The following is a 7,806-nucleotide window of genomic DNA, read 5'->3' as shown; positions in this document are numbered from 1 at the left end:
AATTTATAACTACAGATTAAGATCTAATAAATCATAATCATGCAGAGTAGGAACTGATATTCAAAACATGTTCATAATAACTAAGAAAAGGTTAGCTGATAGAAATTACATGGATGAGTACAGCATGATCTGCTCTGTGGAGCAGAGAAAACAGTGCATAACCAAAGAGGTAAAAAGTTTTGGGGAAAATCAGAGAGAAATAGCATAAACTGGTGTCCTTCAGAAGGATGCTTAGGTATGCGCAGACACACACTAATTCTGAGCTATACATTCTTTGCAATTTCAGACTGCAGTTAATTTGGTACTAAGAAGGCTGGACTACAACAGGAAGAGTTTCTAAAAAACAATTCTAAGCCTATCCTATCCCAATAACCTCAGCTAGAATTCTGCCACTGACTTAAGTAAGAATGTTAAGTTCTTATGAAATATAAAGTCCTAGCAGCAAAGAAGGATCTCTCCTTTATCAAATACAGTATGTGAAGAGGGCAGCCTGGTTGCATGGAGAAAAAAAAGTCTTTAACAGACCAACATTAATTGGTCTAGGTTTAATTGGTCCTAGGAAAGAGAAGCATCTTCTGCTCTTGCTCCAGTTTTAAGGACAAATTAGCTTGGAGATGTCTGCACAAAAGCTAGAGTACAGGTTGAGATGCTGCACAGTGCTTAGTTAAAGTCTTATCTTCTTCTGGAGTTCATGGTTCTTATCAGGTGACACTAGGGGTCATCTAGACTTACCTGCCAGTCAACCTGGAATCACAGCTCCACTTGTGAAAGGAAGATGGAGAAGGACAGTACTGCTGATTTTCTATAGAAACTGTGGGCAAATCAAACAAACCAGTTCAAAATATTAAATATAATTTTTAGTCTAATAGCTAGAAAGTTTAAATGAGCTCAACTTTAACTTCAGAATTTAACTCTAGAAAGCTAAAAACTTCCTGAAAACCAAGAGCAAGCTCCACATGAAGGCTCTGATCCTAGAAGTTGACTGTTGCCTAAGATCATACTTAAGGATAAATCAATTTAAAATTAAGTGCTATGAGTAGACCTAGTTGCTGAATGGTATTAATCTCAAACCATCTGCTCTAACCTCACTTACAAATGTATTCCCCACAGAAAAAGAGAAAAGTCTCAGGGGAGGTTTCATGGCCAGTTGAAGAGTAGACTGGAGCAGATATCAACTCCAGGACAGTATTTATCAGACAATAAGGCATCCAGCTACATAGTTTTCACTTTACTACCTTAAACCTGCACTGGAAAGGGTGATTTCCAGGAAAAAAAGTGCCATATAGCTTGGTCAAACAACAAGGTTAAGAAATTCTGAATATATGCTATGAGATCCCTCAGGGTTTAAAGAGAAGTACAACAGAAGTTCTTTTCTTCCCTGATAGAGAAGCAAAAATATTTACAAAAACACAAACAAATAAAAAAATCCCCCAGTGAAGCAAATATACCGTGATAGCTCTGTTCTGAAAAATTTATCTATTCTCCCCACCCCTTCCCAAACATCAATGCTACCAGTCACCTTAGCATTGTGAGGGCTGAATGACTTTGTTCCTAGCATTGTGAGGGCTGAATGACTTTGTTCCCTTCATCCTGTGTCCAAAACTGAGATCCTCATGGGTGGTTTGGTACAGGCAATCAAATGCTGTTGGTGCCTGTGCTGTCTATTTTCTATGGAAAATTAAAAGTTTCTAGCACTGTTAAGATAAAACTTCTTATATACTGTACACAGTTTATTCAGGTACAAAGAGATATAAACAAGATGACATCTCATTATTCTCTGAACAAGATAACTACAAGTTATTTACCCAGTATCAGACACAAATAAGTCTTCCACCTCCCCATAGCAGCCAAACAGCTGCAAATTGATCATGTCACACATGAGCACACATGATACCACACAATTCTCAATGGGACATGCAGGAGCTCCACCCCATAAATCCATGTATAGCAACACAAAGGTGCACTTTGACACCTTCTGCACTTTGATCTTCACATCCACCTAGCTTTCAGAAACAGTTTTCAGATACAGATTGAAATATGATTAGGTTTAGAGTAAGATTTCAGGGTTTCTGATAGAATCACATGTAAGATTCACACAAGGAAGAGCCAGTCTATAAGAGATTCAGCCTAGAGCAGTAGGTCTCCTTCAAGATACCATGATCCTTTCAAGAATAAAGCTGTATGTGAAGAACAGACCCAAATTATAGTGAAAGGTTAGGTTACACACGCTTACCTCATGCCCCTGAGTTTCTCCAGAATTCAGAGCCACATAATTCTAGATTTAATCTCTGCAGATTTCAGCAGTCTAGCATGTAAGGCTGCATCACTGAATTACTGCATTTTAAGTGGACTAATCTTTACTTCACAGACACACTGCATTTTCATTGGAGTACAAATATCCTCTCTAACTTAGGTGTAAAAGTCATTTTTCCTCTCCCACAAGAAAAACATAAAGCATTGGCAGTATAAGTGAACAGACTTTTCAGCACAAGCACACAGCTGAAGCCATGAGGCAGCCAGAAGTACAGCTGAATTTAGCACACAACAGCCTGACTGATGGAAAACATGAACCTCCCATTTGACAATATGAGTAAGATGAATAGTGATAATTAACAAAACATGTTACAATCAGTGCAAATACTTTTTTTACTTTATTAATTATGAAAATATAAAGGGCAACTGTCAGGCCAAATTTGGTTAACAACTTACTTGTTCTTTTGCCTTAAACCAATAGCAACTTTTTTTTTATTCTCTTGGAAATAGCTTTACATAAATAGAATGTTGCCATCCAACTACTGTTAACACTGTTACAGTGGACAGTAACTTTAAGGCTATAACGCTTAGTTTCCTTTTGCTGTTCATTCTGGGAATAATTACATTATTAAATAATGGGATTTTTCTACAAATTAATTCAATTTTAGTATATTATTAGTAGCAATTTTTATATATATTTACATATATAGAGATATATATATACACACACACACACGCCACAAAATATTTTAGCATGGAGGCATTCCTTTCCAATCTCTTTTCACACAGTTAATATAGTTCATAAAGTTAGCGTGAACTTTCTCCTCATCACCCAGCCTGCTCATCGGGCAGTTCTACGGCTGCAAAGACATGTAACAAAAATGTGCTGTTTTTCATTTCTTGTTCCAGTCTAAAGCCAGGAATATACTTCTCAGCCCTGGGCCTCCTTTCATATCGTTACCTCCAAACAACAGTGGAAAGAGACCTAAAATCCAGCCTATTCACAGATTCTCCCCAGCATTACCTTCTATCTATCCCTAAGATCAGCTCAGAAAAGTGATCATATAGACTATGCAGAGCCAAATATGAGAGCTGTGTGATTGTCACATTGTTTACAACAGTCCCGAAGTACTAAGTGCCTATTTCTTTTACATCCTGAAAACACTAAAACAAACACATTTTGAGTAAATAATGGTAGGAAACTCTGAACTGACACTATTCAGTCTTCCCTGGAAAAGGGCAGATCCTGCACTGGCCTATATGTAGCATGGGTCTCAGATTCAGACTGAAATAACCCCAGGCTATTCAGAAGAGACTTGTACAAGCTACTTTGCCAGCAGGCTTGCCACTGGGAAGCACAGCTAAGGCATCAGCTCACCCTCCCTGCAGAGAGAGTTAGTTTTCTCCGTGGACACTCTGCTGAAGCTTCTCCTTCCATGCTACAGCTCATAGCATAGGCTGCCTGCAAATACATCCATTTAGCTCCTCCGCCCTCTTCAATGGACATGGAGGGCTCATGACAATCTAACCCTACATAAATGAAGGGCAATTTTTTTACTTACTGGCATCTGGCACCCCTTGGCCTCTAGGGCAAAATGAAGAGAAAACAAACTGGTTCAGAATAAGGCAGCTTGTTTGAATAAATTCCAATTATCAGAAGCATGAGCCATGAAGCCCCAATAATACAAACAATGTTCAAAGATGAAGAGAAATTTCTGAGTCTAACTCAGCTGTCACCAGTGTATCCAGGTTAGTATTTTCCATTTCCACAAAGAAAGCAGATGGAAGACTGTTTACAAATTGGTAACAGTTTCTAGAACATTAAAAGCTTTTAATATAATGATTTAATTTTATAGTAAGGATTCTTTCCTTCTTCGACAGAGCACATTCTATGGACGATCAAACACTATGCTTCCCATATTTCTTTATCATGCTGCCACCATCACAATATATGGCCAGGTTTGTTTTGGAAAATGGGAATTGTTTGTGTTTCAAATGGATGAGAAAAGCATAAAAAGCTTTGAACATATCTCACAGGCATGTTGGCCCAAAGCACTTTACCAAAAGAAGTCCTCCAAGTTCAAGACTGACTGCCAAGACTGCATACATGACATTTGCTATTTCAGGTCCTAAGGGAGGGTCCAGATAAGACCCTTATGGGTGAGGAATAATGCTAAACAGTCTCTAGCCAAATATTCCAGAGAATGTTTCAGGCTTTACTTTTTGGAAAAACTGACAGTGGTCCTGATCCAGCAAAGCTCTAAAGAATATACTTTAAATGCTTTGCTAGATCACAACTGTAGCATGCAATGAAAGAGAACATGAATACCTCACTATTAAAAACACTGGAAGAGGGAATATACAAGCACAGTTAAAGTACTATACTGAGTTTTTACCATTAGTAAAGCCAGTATTCCCATGGATCTGCTCCCTTATCCATAAGGAAAATTAATGGCAAACTGTCAGGGTACGGACCTCATCTTAAACACAATCCCCCTGTGTTGCTGGGTCTCACAGCTATAAACTTTCCTCTTACTGCTTTTATTAATATTTTATGCCTGTTCGCCACTTTTTAGCTTATGCAACTACATGGACAATACTAGATAAAGTGAAACTGCAGTTACACCATAGGTGATTCATCTGAGTTGCAGACCAAGAATGCTGAAGAGACAGACCACCAGGGCAAGCTCCATGCAGAGCCAGTTCAGGTCTGACTGAGCTCTTAGCTCAGGTGCAGCTCTGCTACATCCCAGGACACTTTCCATCCACAGCCATACAAGTTGCTTTTACATAGCATGGAATGTGAAGGCATCACATAGGGCTTGCCCAGCTATCCCTATGCTGCTCTCCCAGGACAGCTGGGCAGCACAGCACAGATTCATCCAAGCAGCTCTGGGATGGATTTGGTGCCACCAAGTCCAAACTGAACTCACTCTGATCCCTGGACAACTGCTATGCCTCTCTGTACCACCACCATCCCCAGCACTCCAGGCTTCAGACTGAATCACTTGGTTGGGCACAGCACAAAGCCAGCCTGGACCCAGGATGGTACCTGAGCTAATCTCTGTGCACTACAGAGCGCAAAGTGAAGGCTCCAAACAGCACAGCAGAAATCAGGCTGAATCAGTACCTCCACATTTCAGCAGCAGCCATGCCAGCCCGGGATCCGGCCTTTGTGTGGATGCTGGACTCCTCAGCACTGCTGATAACAGGGACGCAGTACAGACACACCCAAGCAGGCACAGATCTGGTTCAGCAAGACTTAGAGCTTAGGCTCTATATTGCAAGAAAGCAGCTGGACTGCATCCAGACTCATACTCAGTGCTAGATTTTCCAGACTCACACTGGCTTCTGATGAACTAATAAGACATCATTGCAATGTACGCTTTAGCTCACACCATCAGAGTTTCCATAGGGCTCCCCTCCTCACTATCACCTATACTCCTGTTTGCTGTGTCTACACAGTAAAAGATTCAGCTCTACCTGTTGCCCTGAGTCTAGGTGCAGATCCCTAAGTAAATGCATTACAGAAGAGTAAGATGTGAGCTGATAAAAGACTGAACCTGAGATGTAAAAGCATAACAACATCAAAATTAACATTTAAGTTACTCCAGGTAAATCAGAACGGATACTCTGTGATTGCATTATGCAGAGACACTTTATATCAAGATGCCAGCACACCAGCCTGGCTCTTTCATATCTAAAGCATTTGGTTACAATGAGTTATAATTTGTTATAACAATGTTAATAAATTAAAAGCACAAAGGGGCAATTACAATCACATTAAAACATTCTGTAATTTTGGAAAATTAATGTTTCACTAAGTCTTCATTTTTATGGATAAATTGAGTCAGAACTGTGCTGTTTCTACATTGTGCTATCTAGTATCGTTGTTAAGCTTTTTGGAACCATATGGAAAGCCATTAATATTTTTCTTAAGTAGGACTCTCATCGCTTTGTTTAATATCACTACAAATTATACAGGCTAATATTTACAGATGGTTTCATGTACGAACTATGAATCAACAAACTGCAAGGCAATAGGTAGGAACTGTTCATTCTCACAGGAAGTGCTGCGAACCACCTGCCTGAAAAATGGAAGCTCCCTGACTGCTAATCCCTTGTTTGACTTTTAAGGCTTTGGGAAGTTACACAGGGCTAAACTGCAGCAACAGCAAACTGAAGCATGAGAAGTTTCTGAATCACATACAAAAAAAAAGAATAATAATATTGGCTTCAAAAGTCCTGAGATCCTTTACTGTTACACTGTAGTTCATTTTATTTGCATACTAGTGTTTCTACCTCGTTTCAGTCAATTCAGACTTTTAAACTTTTCATCATAGCTGCTAGAGCTAGAAACATATCTGTCTGATCAATAAAAAGTGATATTCTCAAAGCCTGACATCAGCCCTTGGTCTTTCACAGAAATCTCAAATATTATTAGATTCTCAGGGGATTTTTGAAAGTCTACAGTCTTAAGACTTTCGAAAAGTTTTGTATCAGATTTCCATGTACTTGACCATACTGCTGGGGAAAATTTGGTTCCCACTTAGGCAGCTAAAGAGCAAACCCTTTCCAAAAGTGCACAAATAAGTTCAAAGGAGCACACAGCAGTCTCCTATGCTGTCCCCACGCATGTCCCTTCTCCCACCATCTCAAAAAGGATATCACATTATTACAGAAGTATAAAAAGAGAGTACAAGAATGATCAGAAATTCAGAATGGATTCTGCATAGGAGAGGTTACATGAACATACTTTCTTCAGCATGAAAAAGGAGCAACTAGGGAGAATATGGCAGAAGTCAGCAAAATCATTAATGGTGTCAAAAAGGTGAATATGGAAGTTATTCACCCTCACTTAACGTGTGAAATAGGAGGTGCCAGCTATAATTATCAGCTGACAGATTTTAGAGCAATTAATAGGAATTTTTTGTTCATATAACACCTAATGAAACTGTTGAACTCATTGCCACCGCATGTCACAGATGCTAAGAATAAGAGAATTGAGGTATTTGTACAGAAAGGTCCATGGATGGTTATTAAATACAATGGCTGCCACCTGTGAGTCAGAAAACCCATTAATCACCTGCTCTTATGGAGGCTGGACCAAAGGTCAGCCCCCTCCACACACATGAAGCTCATCCACTCTTTCTCCAGGCGGACGCTCCCAGAGGCCCCGCAGGTGGACGCAGGGCAGGCAGAGCTGCCCAGGATTTCCTCGGGGGAGGCGCTGTGGTTGAACACTGACATGATACCCAGGCCCAGTATTTGATGCAGAGCAGCGTTCCCTCACCCCCTCAACACACAGCACTTTCCAGCAAAAACAGCCACCTTTCTTCAGCCTTCGGGTTTAAAATCCGCACCCCCGCCTTTGGCCGGATGAGGCAGCCAGCCGTAGGCTTTTGCAACCAGTTTTCCCCACAGCCTAACACTCGCTATCCAAAACCTTTCGGTCTGGTAAATACAGGGCACAGCTTGTTTGTTTTTTTTTTTTTTTTCTCCTTTCTTTTTTTCCTCATACTAGTGGACTTGGGGAAGAAGCCAGAAGCCAAC

This window comes from Dromaius novaehollandiae, chromosome 2 (assembly GCF_036370855.1).
Source record: "Dromaius novaehollandiae isolate bDroNov1 chromosome 2, bDroNov1.hap1, whole genome shotgun sequence".
Taxonomy (NCBI): domain Eukaryota; kingdom Metazoa; phylum Chordata; class Aves; order Casuariiformes; family Dromaiidae; genus Dromaius; species Dromaius novaehollandiae.
This window is presented reverse-complemented; position numbering follows the sequence as displayed.